Source organism: Rhinopithecus roxellana, chromosome 20 (assembly GCF_007565055.1).
Source record: "Rhinopithecus roxellana isolate Shanxi Qingling chromosome 20, ASM756505v1, whole genome shotgun sequence".
NCBI classification, from domain to species: domain Eukaryota; kingdom Metazoa; phylum Chordata; class Mammalia; order Primates; family Cercopithecidae; genus Rhinopithecus; species Rhinopithecus roxellana.
The window spans coordinates 50,272,445-50,289,368 of NC_044568.1; the positions used below are offsets into that span (position 1 = coordinate 50,272,445).

The 16,924-nt window shown below is 44.1% G+C and overlaps 1 pseudogene; it reads left to right on the forward strand.

The window, feature by feature from the left end:
* Positions 1 to 14,009: 14,009 nt before the first annotated feature.
* On the forward strand, positions 14,010 to 15,875 carry LOC104667852 (annotated as a pseudogene).
* The last annotated feature ends 1,049 nt before the right edge of the window (positions 15,876 to 16,924 follow it).

The window sequence follows — 16,924 nt, forward strand, 5'->3', positions numbered from 1 at the left end:
TGAGAAGGTGCCGGCAGACACCGTATGACCCACAGAGACCAAACTATGTACTATCTGGCTTGTTACCGAAAAAGTCTGCTGATTTCTGATATAGGAGATCACCTTGACCCCTGAAGGTGTTTTCCTAAATAGACTCCACTCCAGAGAAAAAAAAAAGCGAGTGGAAAAAGCCAGACATGAATGAATCTAGCTTTCAGCTCTGTCTCTCTCAGTAATAGGGACCCCAAGGATGATGGGAAGATGTTATGCTCAATTCATCATGATGAACACATGGTCGTTTCTGGGAACATAGTGAGCTGAGGGTGGGAAGTTGAGTTTACCCCCAGCCTCAGGATTCAGTATCTCCTCGTGGACATCGTTAGAGCCAGCAGATATGTTTCAAGAGCAAAGTGCAACTCTTAACCCTCACCTCTGTCTGGACCACTTGTGTGTTTGCTCACTTGTTTATTACCTGTCTCCCCCACTAGAACAGAAACTGCATGTGGACAGGGACTTGGTCTGTCCTGTTCACTGCCATCTTGCACGTCTGGAGCAGTGCCTTGCACATAGTAGGTTCTTCATCAATGCAGGCAGAGGGAATAAATTGACCATGAAGGAAGCCTCATCAAATCAAGAACGAGTGAATGTCATGGCATTGAATCTCAGAGATAAAAATTAATTATTTTTCCTTGCACAAGGAGAACTATCTTTACTCCCAATTGAGGCCTCTTCATATATGTCTAAATACAGCACCTAGAAATCGTGCAATATGAGTATTGAGGGAATTTTGCCTACCTAGATTTCTGTGCAAATCAGAAGTTCGGCTCCTTTTCTAGAAGGCAGCCACTGCTCAGAGTTCTGCTGCATAATATACACACACTTCTCCTCTTTGTGACGAAGAGTGATGTGCACTGATTCACTGTGTGACCCTGGGCAAGTGACCTACCCTCTCTGTTCTTCATATCTGTCAAAATGGGGGAGCTTTATGGGGTTCATGTGAAGATCAAATGAGATAGTATATGTGAGATGACTGAGAACAGGGTCTGTCACCAAAACAATCTGGATTTCTCCCCTGTTGTCAGTGATACAATCCTTCTCTACCTTCAGTATAAAAAAAGCTTTGGCCTCATATCAGTATTATTCACAATAGCTAAAATGTGGAAGCAAACAAAGTGTCCATCAACAGACACATGTATAAAAAAAAAAGTGATCTATCCATACAATGGACTATGAATCAGTCATAAAAAGGAATGAAATTATGACACAGGCCACAGCATGTTGAAACCTTGAAAACATTATGCCAAGTGAAAGAAGCCAGATACAAAAGACCACAGATCACATAACTTCATTCATACGAAATATCTAGAATCAGCAAATTCATAGAGACAGAGAAAAGATGGGAGGTTACCAGGGGCTGAGGAGAGGAAAGAATGTGTGGAATGACTGCTTAACTAGTTCAGAGCTTCCGTTCGGGGTGGCAAAAATTTTGAAATTGATGGTGGTGATCAACGGGGTTGCATGACACTGTGAATATACTTAATGCCATTGACTTGTATATTTTTAAATGGTCGAAATGGCAAATTTTATGTTATATGTGTTTTGCTACAAGAAAAAAAAAGGCTTTGGAGACTGAAGTGCTATGGAAGTATAAAATGCTGATTCAAGGAATTAAAGCCAGAATTCCTGGATTAGAATCCTAATTCTGCTAACTTTGTAACTTTGGGCAACCTTTGATCATCCTATGCCTCAATTTCCTCATCTGAAAAGGGGGAAAGAAGGAAACACACTTTTATCTCCCACCTGTTGTAAGTATTAAAAGAGTTCATTAATGTAAGCACTTAAAAGCATGCCTGCATATATAGTAAGTGCTCAGTAAATCCTCGCTGGTAGTAATAAGGCTACTAATGATAAGTGATTCTATCCACATATACTCTTAGAACACGGCTTCTCAACGTCCACACTATTGACATTTGGGGCCAGATAACTCCCTGTTGTGGGGGACTGTCCTGTGCAATGCAGGACATTTAGCAGCATCCCTGGCCTCTACCCATTAGATGCCAGTAGCACACAATTTCTCCACAAAGTCGTGACAATCGAAAATGTCTCCAGATGTTGCGAAATCTCCCTTGAGAAGCAAAACTGCCCCTGCTTAAAAACCACTGTCTTATTGACACCATATTGCAAAATTGCAAGGGGCCTTAGCTATTACCTGCTCTCATGACTTCCATGTTCTTTTGACCGTATTCCATGACTCATTACACATGTAAATAGTGTATGTTACATATTTATCATACATGTCATATGTATCAAAAGTTTACAACTTACCCTTACTATGCACTGCAATGTATCTTGATATTTTCTTTTCTTTGCTTTTTTTTTTTTTTCTTTTTTTTTGAGATGGAGTCTTGCTCTGTTGCCCAGGCTGGAGTGCAGTGGTGCAGTCTCCACTCACTGCAACCTCCATTTCCTGGGTTCAAGTGATTCTCCTGCCTCAGCCTCCTGGGTAGCTGGGATTACAGGTACACACCACCACACCCAGCTAATTTTTTTGTTTTTTTTTTTTTGGTAGAGACAGGATTTCGCCTGTCTCTAGGATCAGGATTTGGCCAAGTTGGTCTCAATCTCCTGACCTCAGTAAATCCACCCACCTCAGCCCCCCAAAGTGCTGGGATTACAAATATAAGCTACTGCTCCCAGCCTGCATCCTGATATTTTCAATTCCATTGCGTTGCATTATATTTCTTTTCTAAAAACAGGGATACTAGTTATGACCCTTCAAATCGATTTCATGACCCATTTACAGGTCACAACCTACAGGCTGAAAAATACTGATGTGGTCAACTTTACAAAGAAATGTTCAGGCATTTCAGACCAGCGCTCAGCCCCCAGCACAGCTCAGCCTGCCCATGAACATTTCAGGCTGACCCTCACTGGCTGTCCAGCTTCCAAAACGGGCTGGCATTCCATGAAGTGGAGGGGAAATGGGGATTCCAAACCTCGAAATGGACATAAGTTTGAAATATTGAGGGGAAAAATGTAATTCCAAGGGATGGAATCAGCCCTGAATTGATTCTATATTAAAAAGCATTCTCCCTCTCCCTCTCATTCTGTTTGTTTTCATTGTTGTTGTTGCTGATGTTGTTTTTTAAAAGACAGGGTCTCACTCTGTCACCTATGCTGATGTGCAGCTACAATCTGCAGGATCATAGCTCAGTGTAACTTCGAACTCCTGGGCTTGAGTGATCCTCCTGCCTCAGCCTCCTGAGTAGCTGGGACTACTGGCTTGCATTACCCTGTGTGGCTTGACTTTATTTTTCGTAGAGATGGAGTTTCTTCCTTATGTTGCCCTGGTTGTTCTCAAACTCGTAGGCTCAAGTGATCCTCCCACCTCAGCCCTCCAAGTAGCTGGGATTACTGGTGCACCCCACTATGCCTGGTTAATTTTTAATTTATAGAGAGGGTCTCGCTATGCTGCCCAGACAGATCTCGAACTTCTGACCTTAGGTGATCCTTCTGCCTCAGCATCCCAAAATGCTGGGATTACAGATTACAGGCTACCACACCTGATCCTCATTCTGTTTTCATTCATAGCAAGCAGCAGGTTGAAAGGAGCTGTGCCTATTTTCCAGAGGCAGGACTCAGCCCTACCCCCAGGGACCTGCCTTTACTAGCCCCTCAGAAATTTTACACCCAGACACACCACCCAGAAATCAGTCAAGTCTGGCCTTGAGTGGGGTTGGGAGTTGTTGGAAGAGGAGCTTTTAGATGCAATCAACCAATCCATTCTTTATGATCTACTATTAAAGAAATGAGAGAGGGCAGCTACAAGGACTGAGGGCAGCTACAAGGACCTTTTCAAAGAGGAGAAATATTTCCTAGTTTAAAATTTAAAAGGCTGAATCATAAAATCCTTTCAAAAAAAACACTCTCTGTATAATGCTTTTTTCACCCCCAAAGTTACTCACCTGAGGATGATGGTGAATAATAACAGCTGACATTTCCTGCATGCTTGCTACAGGCAAGGCTGTGTGCGAAATCCTTTATACGATTATTTCATCGTCATAATTACTTTAGGAGACAGCTGGTATTGTTACCAGCCCCGTTTTGTAGGTGGGAGATACTGAAACTCAGAGAACCTAAATGATCAGCCTTAAACAGCATGGCTCCAGAGTAACAGCACTGAGAGTTAAACCCAGTAGGGTTGCCAGACATAGCAAGTAAAAATGCAGGATGCCTCTGACATGGGACTTACACTAAAAAATTATTTGTTGTTTCTGTGAAATGCAACTTTAACTGAGTGTATTTTACCGGGCAACCCTAAGCTCAAGTCGTTTGAATCCAGAGTCCTTGTTCTAAGCCAATTAGCTGGTGGTTCTCAATGAGTGATACCTGGACCATCAGCGTCACTATCACATGAGAAATTGCCAGAAATGCAAGTTCTCAAGCTCCACCCTAAACTTTCTGAGTCAGAAATTCTGTGGTTGGGGCCCCACAATCTGGGTTTGTGTGTGTGTGTGTGTGTGTGTGTGTGTGTGTGTGTGTGTTTTAGATAGAATCTCTCTCTGTCTCCCAGGCTGGAGTGCAGTGGAGTGACCTTGGCTCACTGCAACCTCTGGTTCCCAGGTTCAAGAGATTCTCCTACCTCAGCCTCCCAAGTAGCTGGGATTACATGTGCCCACCACCACACCCAGCTAATTTTTTGATTTTTAGTAGAGACTGGGTTTCACCATGTTGGCCAGGCTGATCTCGAACTCCTGACCTCAAGTGATCTGCCTGCCTTGGCCTCCCAAAGTGCTGGAATTACAGGTGTGAGCCACCACGCCTGGCCAGTCTAGGTTTTAAGAAACCTCTCAAGTGATTCCAATGCACGCTCAAGTTAGAGCATCACTGGAGAGTGCTCCCCTACCCACCACAGTATTCTAAGGGAAGTAGAGATGCAGGCAAGCTTAAAATTGGGCCCCCAGGCCAGGCGCGGTGGCGCAAGCCTGTAATCCCAGTACTTTGGGAGGCCGAGACGGGCAGATCACGAGGTCAGGAGATCGAGACCATCCTGGCTAACATGGTGAAACCCTGTCTCTACTAAAAAATACAAAAAACTAGCCGGGCGAGGCGGCAGGCGCCTGTAGTCCCAGCTACTTGGGAGGCTGAGGCAGGAGAATGGCGTAAACCCAGGAGGCGAAGCTTGCAGTGAGCTGAGATCCGGCCACTGCACTCCAGCCTGGGCAACAGAGCGAGACTCCATCTCAAAAAAAAAAAAAAAAAAAAAATTGGGCCCCCAAATCTGAGTCTGAAGGTTTTTCCATGACCCTTTATCTTTTTATCTTCTCTTTCACTCAGTAAAGTCCTGCATACATCAACCCCCAATTCTCCGTAAAACTCCTAACAATATACTTCACTAAAAGCACACCCAAGTGTCTGGCGCTTTCCCATGGACCTTCATTCATTCATTCATCCATCCATCCATCCATCCATCCATCCATCCATCCATCCATCCATCCATTCATTCCTGCAAATACTCAATCATTCTACACAACTTAATTAAGTGCCTATGATGGTTAATTTTATGTGTCAACTTGATCAGGCTGAGTGGTGCCCAGATAGCTGGTAAAACATTATTTCTGGATGTGTCTGTGACAGTGTTTCTGCAAAAGATTAGCATTTGAATCAGTAGACTGAGCAAAGATGATTACTTTCACCAATGTGGGTGGGTAGTATCCAATCTGTTGAGAACAAAAAGACAGAGGAAGAGTGAATTTGCTCTCTCTACTTGAGCTGAGGCATCCATCTTCTCCTGCCCTCAGACATAAGCACCCCTCGTTCTTGGGACTTGAGACTCGGACTGGAACCACACCACTGGCTTTCCTGGTTCTTTGGCTTGAAGATGGTATATCATGGGACTTCTCATCCCTCATAATCAGGTAAGCCAATCCTTACAATACATTTCTTCCTACATTTTCTTATATAAATTCCATTTCTTCTGTTTTTCTGAAGGGGAACAGCTAATACAGTCTCAATGGGGCAGGCACTGTGCTGAGTCCTAAGCACAGTTTACTTTGTATTAAAGCAGCTTATTTAAACATATCTATTTCCTGCACCAAATTAAGATCCCCTGGGAGGATGGGGAAGAGGAGTCTTTAATGTCTTGAGTCCCTAGTTCTTAGCCAAGGCAAGCTTAAAATTGGGCCCCCAAACCAAGGATCATAAAATGTGTGATAGGATTGAATGGGAAAAAAATGAAAAGAATTCTCACACCTCTCGTTTTTAATTCAAAGTCCTTCAGGTCTGAGAATGCTGCCTGTCCTTCCTCTTCCCCAAAGGAAAAACATAAAAACGATCTCATTAATTCTCCTGGACATGTTTGACAACTCAGTTGTCCCTCAACCCTGATGCTAAGTGGGTTTCTCTGTTTGTAGTTAAGCAGGGAAGAGGGTTATTCAGGTTTCATGCCAAGAGTTCACCAGTTTTTCTTCCTGTCACTCAAAACAACCATCTTCGCTTGCCCACTGAATAAGGATAGAGAACTGGGATAGTGAAGAGATGTAATTGAAGATGGGATTTTTACAGCTACAAGACGCACACACACACACACATCGTTAGTCTTACAATTTGCCAAGGGCCAATCACAAGCCTTTGGTCAAGAAAAAGATTCTAGGAAATGATGTCAAAATCCCTCTTATAAAGAAAACACATCTGTCAGGGCCCAGGGCTGTCAGACAAATTGGCAACGCAGAGAATGGAAGTTACCACCAACTAGGGTTGGAGCCAGTGCTGCTGTTAAGTAGGCTGGAGGGACAGGCATGAGAAGTGAGTACACTGTGAACATGGCCTCTAGCCTGGAGCACTCTTCACACACCCCACTTTGCAGATCTCAGTTTAAATGTCACTCCTCCCAACCAGGTCAGATCCTCAGCCTTAGCCCTCACACACTGCCACCATCAGAACAAAGTCTTAGTTGCACAGGGAATTGGTGCAGGCATCTCCACTGGAATGTAAGTGCCATTAGGACAGAGAGCTTGTCCTACCTATTTGCTCATTGCTGCCTTCTCTGTTTCTAGTGCAGTGTGTGGCCCAGTAGATGCTCAATAATTATTTGTTGTAAGTGACAATGGAATGAATCCCAGCCCCACACCTGCTAGAGTTGTGACCTTGGGCAAATGACTCAATATCTCTCTTTAAGTCTCAGTTTCCTTATCAACACAATAGGGATAAAAACAGTACCTGCCTCTTATTAGGGTTGTTGTCTATTAGAATGAGATATGTGTGTAAAAGATAAACACAGGCCGGGCGCAGTGGCTCATGCCTGTAATCCCAGCACTTTGGGAGGCCGAGGTGGGTGGATCACCTGAGGTCAGGAGTTCGAGACTGGCCTGGCCAACATAGTGAAACCCCATCTCTACTAAAAGTACAAAAATTAGCCGCGGGTGGTGGTGTGCACCTGTAGTCCCAGCTACTTGGGAGGCTAAGGCAGGAGAATTGCTTGAACTTGGGAGGCGGAGGTTGCAGTGAGCCAAGATTGCACCACTGCACTCTAGCCTGGGCGATAGATTGAGACTCCATCTCAAAAACCAAAAAAAAAAAAGATAAACACAGTGGCTTGGCACACAATAGACATTTGATAACAGTCAGTTGCTGTGACTATCAGCTGTATCTCTTACCCAGTGGGAAAAAGCAAGGTTATATAAAGGATGGTGGTTGGGCATGGTGGCTCATGCCTGTAATCCCAGCACTTTGGGAGGCTGTAAGTGGGCGGATCACCTGAGGTCAGGAGTTCAAGACCAGCCTGGTCAACATGGTGAAACCCCATCTCTACTAAAAATACCAACAAGAAAAAAGTAGCCAGGTATGTTGGCATATGTCTGTACTTTCAGCTACCCAGGAGGCGGAGGCATGAGACTCACTTGAACCCGGGAGGCGGAGGCTGCAGTGAGCTGAAATTGTGCCACTGCACTCCAGCCTGGAAGACAGAGGGAGACCTTGTCTCAATCAATCAATCAGTGAATCAATGGTTACCAGAGGCTGGGAAGGGTTATGTGCAGGGATATGGTTAATGGGTCCCCCCCGAAAAAAAGAATGAATAAAACCTACTATTTGATAACACAACAGGGTGACTATAGACAATAATAACTTAATTGTACCTTTAAAAATAACTAAAAGAGTATAACTGGATTGTTTGTAACACGAAGGATCAATGCTTGAGGGGATGGATACCCCATTCTCCATCATGTGATTTTCACACATTGCATGCCTGTATCAAAACCTCTTGTGTACTCCATAAATATATACACCTATGCACCCACAAAATATAAAAATAATTTTTATAATCAAAAATAAGAATAAAAAGAAATTCCATGACAGAAAAAAAGCCAGGTTATACAGCAACTAGAACATCACCTGGGACATAGTGAGTGCTCAATAAATCTGTGTTAAATACACGTAGTACATTTTACATGCCTCCTTCCCGCTAATCCTAATAGTTGATGCTAAGTCATCAATAGTCTTTTCTTCCCACTTCATAGAAGAAGCAGAGGCTCAGGGAGACTGAAACTTGCTCAAATCACCTAGTGATTTGAGAAGTGGCAGATCCAGAATTTGAGCCCATTTGTTTAAGCGTGATGACACTAGACTGCCAATGCAAGCTCTCTGTGCTCTTTAAGCCTTGGTTTGCTTATCTGAAAACTAAAATAAAATAAACAAACACAACGAGGACCGTAGCCTTGTGGGTCTCAGAGACACCCCACAGAGCAACCATTCCCTGAGAACAGTGGGTGAAATTCTTCCAAATCCATTTGCCTTGAGCACACGCAGTTGGGAGAACTGTTTCCATTTTAAGTGTTCATTTTCACGGCATGATAATGTAGCCGGGCTCCATGAGGATTCCTTTCATGCCTTAAGACCAAATCAAGGCCAATGGGCTGAAAGAAGAGAGAGAAGAAAGTCTGATGGGCTCTATCTTTATTTTTAGGTGCAGCCATCTCTTGATTGAGACAAACAACCAGTCTCCCAGCCTGTTTCCTGGAGCAGCTTAACATCTCTTGGTGCTTTAATTTCCCACCACCTTGTTCCTAAGTACTCGACTTTTCCTTCACAGATGTTAGGTCTGTTCTTTGCACCTGTCAGCAGGCATGACGCTCTCCTGATTCCCCGAGGTCTCTCTGCTTCATTACTCTTCTTTTCTCTGTTGCATCCCCCCAACCAGTGCAAACTTGAAACGTAAATGTTTCCTATCCCAGAATGTAATTAAATCTCTTTACCCTATATTTTGAAACAACACACATTTGGGGATGTGAGCATAGTAACCAGCTTAATGAGTCCTAGAGTTTATGTGTCTATTTCTATTTGTGACTGACATTCCCATCCCCCTATCAAAATTAGTAGCCATCAGTCAAGCAGAAAGTTATTGTCAGTGAGCGCTAAACAAACCCCAACTCCAGGTGGAATTGAGGTTTTTCAGTAATGAATGTCTGAGCAATTTAACTAATCGCTATATTCAGCCTAGCTGAGCTTTTTCTCCCCCTCATACATAAGCAAACAGAAATCTGGAAAGTTATGAGTCTGGTGCAAGCAAATTAATCTTTAGCTAGAAATTTAACCTGAGAAGAAATCCTATTTCTTTTAAACTATATGCTTGTTTCTATTTATTTCAACCTGTATCATGTACAGTTCTATGCCAGGAATTTAGACTGAAGCTGAAGATGATAAGAAAGCAGTTAAGGAAAAGAAAGAAAACCCCTCATTTATCCTATTTGGCAATTTCTAAAGTTATCACCCTTCTTCTACTGTCCTAGAAAGTGCTTTTCTCACATTATAATATACCTGTTGGCCTCTGTCCATTTTACCACGTATATTTGCAGCAGACAAAAAGGTAAGGTTTCCCCTTAGATCGGAGAAAGCTATCATTTGGGGAATGCAGTGATTGAAGTTTGAATATTATAAAATGTTCAACCCAGCATGCACTGGGGCAGGTATTCTCATGGACAATGACAGGTTTTTGCTTACAATTTTACAAATACATCAGCCCTTTTCCTACAAAATTATGAATAGAAAGAAGTTCAAATGAATTGTCCAATAAGGCTGGGAAAACCAGCAGAAAAATAGTCTCAGGATTATATGTAAAAAGGAGTACAATATAATAGAAGAACTGGCCCATGATCAGAATTCAAGACTTAATGTTTCTTAAAATATAAGAGAAGCACACGGATTGGGATGTATCACAGTGCAGAGATTTCAAACATGAGCTTTGGCACCAGGCAAACCTGAGCGGAGTCCAGACTCTGCCTTTTACTGGTTTTGTTGGAGCAAATTACTTAACGTTTTTTGGCCCTTAGTTTTCACATCTGGGAAATGGGCGTAATCACTGTAGCTGACTAATAGAATTATTCAGATAATTTAATGAGATACTGCATGTAAAGTGCTTCACCCAGGACCCAGCCCATAGAGCACTCCAATACATGTCACTATTATCAATATTAATGTACAGGATAGTTCCACATGTCATTGTTGTCATGATTGTTTTGACTATATTCATTACTCTTAATGATATAGGTTGGTCTCTGGGGTAAGGATTTCAAAACCTCATAGCTTTATTAGAATATTGCCAAGACAGTCACTGCAGCAGGGCTATGAGAAAAAGCCTTTTGTTCTTTATTCTTAATATACAGACTCAGCCAAGAAGAAAAAGCCTTCTTTACCCCCCACAGAATACTAAACATAATTCTGTGAAATAGATATGAGATTATAGAGGACTTTGAAAGGTATTTGTTCAACAGTAATTTTTAAACGACATATTGTTATTACAAAAATAATGGATTTTCCTCGTCTCCAAAAATTTAAAGAATGCTAAATGGCATGCTCCACTCAGATCCCCTAAAATCCCTTTACCATTTCTTCACATCTCTTCCTCAACAGTGGTAAGCTTTTGCTCCCAATGGCCTGCACCTGTGACTTTGCCTAGGCCGCCTGCCTTCAGGCTACTGGAGCAGCTGCATTCAGCTTGTCTGGGAGTTTATGTCCCCACCCCCAGGGTGGCCTTTAACCAATGACTGCTGAGTGAAGGAGTTTGAAAGCCCAGCTTCCTTGCCTTGGGTTAGAATAAACCTAAGGTGTAATTTACACTTAGAGTTTCTCTGTGGGATCAGACTGAAGTTATCCTCTATGGCAGAGGTCCCCACCTTTTTGGCACCAGGGACCATGTTTGTGGAATTTTTCCACGGATGCTGGGGACATGGTTTTGGGATGATTCAAGTGCATTACATTTACTGTGCACTTTATTTTTACTATTATTACATTGTCATATATGATGAAATAATTGTACAACTCGCCATAATGTAGAATCAGTGGGAGCCCTGAGCTTTTTCGTCCTTCACTAGAAAGTCCCATCTGGAGGTGATAGGAGGCAGTGACAGATCATCAGGCATTAGATTCTCATAAGGAGTTTGCAGCCTAGATCCCTCACATGCGCAGTTCACAGTAGACTTTTTGCTCCTATGAGAATCTAAAGCTGCCACTGATCCGACAGGAGGTGGAGTTCAAGCAGCAATGTGAGGAATGGGAAGTGGCTGTGAATACAGATGAAGCTTTACTCGTTCACCCGCCACTCATCTCCTGTTGTGCAGCCCAGCTCCTAACAGGCCATGGACAGGTACTGGTCCCATAGACCAGCTGGGGATCCCTGCTTTATGGGACTTGGCCTAAAATTGCATACTGGCTTTGCTTCCTATCCTTTTCTGTCCTGTTTCTTACCTGTTTCTCCAGGAAGCACTCCCTTAATAACTCTGTTGTGGCCAGGCGTGGTGGCTCACGCCTGTAATCCCAGCACTTTGGGAGGCCAAAGCACGGGGATCATGAGGTCAGGAGATCAAGACCATCCTGGCCAGCATGGTGAAATCGTGTCTCTACTAAAATTACAAAAAAATTAGCCAGGTGTGGTGGGAAGAGCCTGTAATCCCAGCTACTCAGAAGGCTGAGGCAGGAGAATCGCTTGAACCCAGGAGGCGGAGGTTGCAGTGAGCCGAGATCACACCACTGCACTCCAGCCTGGCAACAGAGCAAGACTCCGTCTCAAAAAATTAATTAATTAATTAATCTGTTGCACATGAATCCTTCTCTTAGGACCTGCTTTTGGAAAGCCAGACCTAATATAACTACTATTAGTAACAGCATCTACCCTTCCAGAGTGTGTGTATGTGTGTGTGTGTTTGGATATTTTATGATCTCCAAATCTGACAATTGTGAAATTGTATAGTACATATAACGGTGCTTTTTTTTTTTTTAATTTAAACACTTATCTTTTCATGTCTACAAATAGGCTTCAACATGTATTTCTAAGAGCCACCTGGTATCCCATTGTAGGGTTGCACCACAATTTAGCCAGTGCCACTCAAACTTTTTTTGTTGTTCATTGCTATGGTAACAATGTGGGTTGAACATCTTTGCTGGAAAATTTCTGTGTAGGTCCATTTGTTATTACTCTACCTGAAAACATAATTCCTGGGTCAAACTGTAACCCATATCCAAGGGTTGTGATTCTTATTCCCAAATGCCCTCCAAAAAGGTTGGACCAATTCATACCCTTGCCAGCACTATCTTTGGTCTCCATCCCTACCCTTCTTCCATTTGTAATATTGAAGATTGGTGGGCATGAGCTCTGAGGAGGTCGGGAGCTTGGATGATGAACTTTGATCTTCAAAATAGCTTGAGTGCTACTTCCTCTGTGTGAATCAATCTAAGACTCACCCACATTTTAATTTTCATCTCATGTGAATTAAACTGACTTTTCTTGGAAGAAAAGTTTCTTCCTGAGTGCAAAACCTACTGCAAAGCTACAGTAATTAAAACAGTGTGGTGCTGCCTTAAGGACAGACATGTACACCAAAGGAATACAATAAGGACCCTAGAAATAAACTCTTACATATATGGCCCACTGATTTTTAGTAGGGGAAAAGGGTAATCTTTTCAATAAATGGTGCTGGTAAAACTAGATATTCACATACAAAAAAATAAAGTTGGCCCCTTTATACTATTTACAAAATTTAGCTCAAAATGGATAAAAGACCTAAATATAAGAGCTAACACTATAAACCTCTTAGAAGAAAACACATAGGAAAATTTTTATGACACTGGATTTGGCAATAATGTCTGAAATATGATAGCAAAAGCACAGGCAACAAAGAAAAATACATGAATTGGACTTCATCAAATTATAATTTTTTTTGGATCGAAGGACATTATCAAAAGAGTGAAAAGACAACCCACTAAATGAGAGGAAATATTTGCTAATCATATTCCTGATAAGAATTTATATTCAGAATATGTAAAGAACTTCTATAACTCAACAACAACAAAAAACAAACAGCACAGTTCAAAAATGAAAAAAGGACTTGAATAGACATTTCACCAGAGAAGATACATAAATGGCCAATCAGCATATCAAAAGATGTTCAACATCATTCATCATTAAGGAAATGCAACTCAAAACCACAATGGGGGCCGGGCACAGTGGTTCACACCTGTAATCCCAGCATTTTGGAAGGCAGAGGCAGGTGGATCACAAGGTCAAGAGATCAAGACCATCCTGGCCAACATGGTAAAACTCTGTCTCTACTAAAAATAAAAAATTAGCCGGGTGTGGTGGCAGGCACCTAAAATCCCAGCTACTCAGGAGGCTGAGGCAGGAGAATCACTTGAATCTGGGAGGCAGAGGTTGCAGTGAAATAAGATTGCACCTCTGCACTCCAGTCTGGTGACAGAGCAAGATTCCTCTCTCAAAAAAAAAAAATAATAATAATTAAAAAAAAAACAAAAAAACAAAATAAACCACAATGGGATACCGCTTCACACCAATTAGGATGGCCACCAAAGAAAGAAAAGAACATGTTTTGGAACATCGTTCATCACAAAAAGGAATTAAATTCTGATATATGGGATAAGAAAAATAAACCTGGGACTTGGCCACAGGCCATGGGGTCAGTGCCTGCCTCAAGGGATGGGGCTGCAGGGTGTGTAGGAGCCCTGGGCCTACTGCACAGTACGGGATGGTGAACCAGGAGGCCACGGTGTAGCACCGACGTCTGCGGAGGAGGTGGGTGCTCGCCCTGGTCTTTGGGCTGTCACTCATCTACTTCCTCAGGAGCACCTTCAAGCAGGAGGAGAGGAGAGTCAAAGAGAGGCATCTCCTCCAGGTTCAAGACCACGATCAGTCCATTCTGTGTAAAGCGCAGTTTAACTCGGGCAATGGTAGTCACCCCAGCAATTAGTGCCACAACTCCATTCGAGGGGAGCACCTCATCATGAATGAACTATGTATATGAGAGGAAAGATTTGCCGGTGAATGGCTGCTGCAACGTTAATGTCCCTAGCACAAAGCAATACTGCTGTGATGGCTGCTGGCCCAACTGCTGCTGCAACTGCAATGTCCCTAGCACAAAACAATACTGCTGCCATGGCTGCTGGTCCAGTGGCTGCTGCAACATTAACATCCGTGGAACAAAGCAATACTGCTGCCATGGCTGCTGGCCCAACCGCTGCTTCAACATCAACATCCCTGGAACAAAGCAATACTGCTGCAATGGCTGCTGGCCCAGCGGCTGCTGCAACATCAATGTCCCTGGCACAAAGCAATACTGCTGTGATGGCTGTTGACCCAGCGGCTACTGCAATACATCAACATCTCTGGCCAAAGCAATACTGCTGTGATGGCTGTTGGCCCAACGGCTGCTGCAACTGCAATATCCTAGCACAAAGCAATACTGCTGCCATGGCTGCTGGCCCAGCGGCTGCTGCAACATTAACATCCTTGGAACAAAGCAATATGGCTGCCATGGCTGCTGGCCCAACTGCTGCTGTAGCGCCAATGTCCCTAGCACAAAGCAATACAGCTGCCATGGCTGCTGGCCCAACCGTTGCTGTAACGTCAATGTCCCTAGCACAAAGCAATACAGCTGCCATGGCTGCTGGCCCAACCGCTGCTGCAACTGCAATGTCCATAGCACAAAGTAATACAGCTGCCATGGCTGCTGGCCCAACCGCTGCTGTAACGTCAGTGTCCCTAGCACAAAGCAATACTGCTGCCATGGCTGCTGGCCCAACCTCTGCCAGCCCAACCGCTGCTGCAACATCAACATCCCTGGAACAAAGCAATACTGCTGCCATGGCTGCTGGCCCAGAGGCTGCTGCAACATCAATGTCCCTGGAACAAAGCAATACTGCTGCCATGGCTGCTGGCCCAGAGGCTGCTGCAATATCCATGTCCCTGGCACAAAGCAATACTGCTGCCATGGCTGCTGGCCCAACCGCTGCTGTAACGTCAATGTCCCTAGCACAAAGCAATACAGCTGCCATGGCTGCTGGCCCAACCGCTGCTGTAACGTCAATGTCCATAGCACAAAGTAATACAGCTGTCATGGCTGCTGGCCCAACCGCTGCTGTAACGTCAATGTCCATAGCACAAAGTAATACAGCTGCCATGGCTGCTGGCCCAACCGCTGCTGTAACGTCAGTGTCCCTAGCACAAAGCAATACTGCTGCCATGGCTGCTGGCCCAACCTCTGCCAGCCCAACCGCTGCTGCAACATCAACATCCCTGGAACAAAGCAATACTGCTGCCATGGCTGCTGGCCCAGAGGCTGCTGCAATATCCATGTCCCTGGCACAAAGCAATACTGCTGTGATGGCTGCTGCCCCAGCAGCTGCTGCCCAACAAGCAGCTTCTCTTGGAGTGCTTCCCCAGTTGGGCAGCTGGGGCATTCCAGAACCTCTTCATGGCAGTTGAAGAACATTTTGAGTTGTGCCTGGCCACATGCAGAACCTCAACCCAGAGCAGGCAACATGAGAACACCTACCAGGACCCCATAGCAAAGTCTTGCTAAGGAGAAAGCCCACCCAAGCTCTTCCCTGCATGACGGGTGCAGGGGACTTGCTTCAGCTTGGGCAAAGAGGCCCCACCAAAGAACTTGCCTCCTAAGGCCTGGTTTCAGCACAAGGAAACCTCGGCTTTCACACCTTCTCGTGTTGTCATCTTTGGCTTCACTCACCACCTGGGCTTACCAGATGCAACTCTTCTGCAAAGCAGCATGGACCCTCTACCCGCTCCCATTCGGGAAAGATAAAACCTCAGGCTGGGCTCAGGGAGTGACTTTCTTGGACCACTCAACCCTGGGACTGCACAAGGACCTGTAACTTGTGTTGTCAGGGGGCTGGTGTCACTTTCAGGTGTTTGTTTCTTTGTTTGTTTGTTTTGTGACGGAGTCTCGCTCTGTCACCCAGGCTGGAGTGCAGTGGCAAAATCTAGGCTTACTGCAACCTCTGCCTCGCGGGTTCAAGCCATTCTCCTGCCTCAGCCTCCTGAGTAGCTGGGATTACAGGCACCTGCCATCACGCCCAGCTAATTTTTGTAATTTTAGTAGAGACGGGGTTTCACTCTGTTGGCCAGGCTGGTCCTGAACTCCTGACTTCATGATCTGCCCACCTCGGCCTCCCAGAGTGCTGGGATTACAGGCATGAGCCACCACACCTGGCCATCGCTTTCAGTTTTGATTATAATTTTGTAAAATTATTTATTGGATTCCTTTGGAGTAGCAGGAAAATTACAATGTTTTATGTTGGAAAACACCTTGCCATTCTAGTTGAACATGTTCAAGGACATGTTCTGTTGTTGTTTTTTTGTGTTCTTGAGTTTCCTGAGTTAAATCATCCCTTCACCCAGAAAACATGTTCTGTCTTTTAGGGCGTGGATGTTCTCTAGGCAGTTATTTTTGTTTTTATTTCAACAGTATCAAGAGTAGGCCCTGAACATAGCCTCTTAACCATATCCTGGCACCTAAAATTATCTAAAAACTCAGACACTCTTCTAACTGCAAGATTTCTAGCAGTTGGCACCCCGTGCCTGCCCTCCGGTTCCTTTCTAGAGGGGGTTGAATGTGCTCATATACCCTATGGGAGAGCACTGTTT